Genomic DNA, 1,281 nt, shown 5'->3' with positions numbered 1-1,281 from the left:
TTTCCTCCTCATCAACTGATCTGGCTCCAGAACGAGCAGCTGGCCAGCCACGCACTGCTGCTAGAACAGCAGCGAGAGCCCCGGCAGCCGTCCCCGGGAGCCTCAGGGTTAATGTTTGTGCGTCAAAGTTACGTGGAAAGAAGGGGTCACAGTGCGGATGGGGGTGGTGGTGAGTCCAGACCTCCTTTTACCATTTTTACCTGAGAACTGAACTAGGGAAGTTTAAAGACAGAAGGGAGAGAGACTTGCCCCTGCGGAAGGTGACTGACAGCGGTGTCCCTGCTGAGTTCTGCATCCTAACGCAGCGGGGGACAGGAGCGGGCTCTGGGCCACAGACCCTGCCAGGAGGCACTGAGGCTGGTCTGCCTGCCTTGGGTCTGCAGAGCCACTGACTGCTTACAAACCTCCTTTTTGCCCACTGACTCTCCTAATCTTCACAACAACCTAGACAGGTAGGGAGAACCAGAACAGGGCATTGCCCCATTTGACAGATGGGGTCTGATAGGTTAAGAAATGAAGGCTGAGCAGGAGGGAGGGGTGCAAGGGCGCTGGAGGTCCTGACACCCTGCAGATGGACAGCCCCTCCCAGGAACAGAGCCCAGAGGGCTGTCCCTAAATGCAAGCAGGCATGGCAGGAGGGTCACATACAGATATTTTGCTCCCTTTTCTTTGCCCAGGATTGCGAAAGGTTCCCACTCAAGCCAACCCTGAAGTGATGGCCAGATAATCTCCGCAGAGGTCCTACCCGGACACCCATTCAGACTTATCTTCCAAGGCAGCTACAACTTCCCCTTGATACCTCGAGAGTCAGGCAAGACAGGAACTGGGGCTGAAATAAACACCCAAGTTGCTTGCAAGAGTGGCTCTTCAAACCCACTCTCTTGGTGCCACGAGCCTCCCGCTAAACAAAGAAACCTCCTCAAACCAAATAAAGAAGCAGGTTCACCTTACCCAGGGAATCCGAGAGAACGGTGCCCGTGGCCCTCCCACTCCAGCTCCTACAGGTCTGTGAGGATTAGCTTGCTCCAGCGCTTCAACAATAAACCGAATTAAAGGGGAGGAATGCAGGGGTTTTCTTTCCTAGGACTGTAACCAGGCAGCCTTAAAGGGGAGGAAAAGTAGCTAGGGCGGCTTGCATCTCTCCTTCCTTTCCTCTGCCTTTCCTTCCCTCTGAGGAGATGCAGAAAAATCCTTTTGCAAAGGGGCCCTTTTATGGTGTGTGTGTGTGTGTGTGTGTGTGTGTGTGTGTGATTGTATTTGCATGGAGGTGTGTGATGGAGA

This window comes from Leucopleurus acutus, assembly GCF_964270905.1.
Source record: "Leucopleurus acutus genome assembly, chromosome: 2".
Taxonomy (NCBI): Eukaryota; Metazoa; Chordata; class Mammalia; order Artiodactyla; family Delphinidae; genus Leucopleurus; species Leucopleurus acutus.
The sequence above is the reverse complement of the archived record's forward strand: the minus strand, read 5'-3'. Positions refer to the sequence as shown.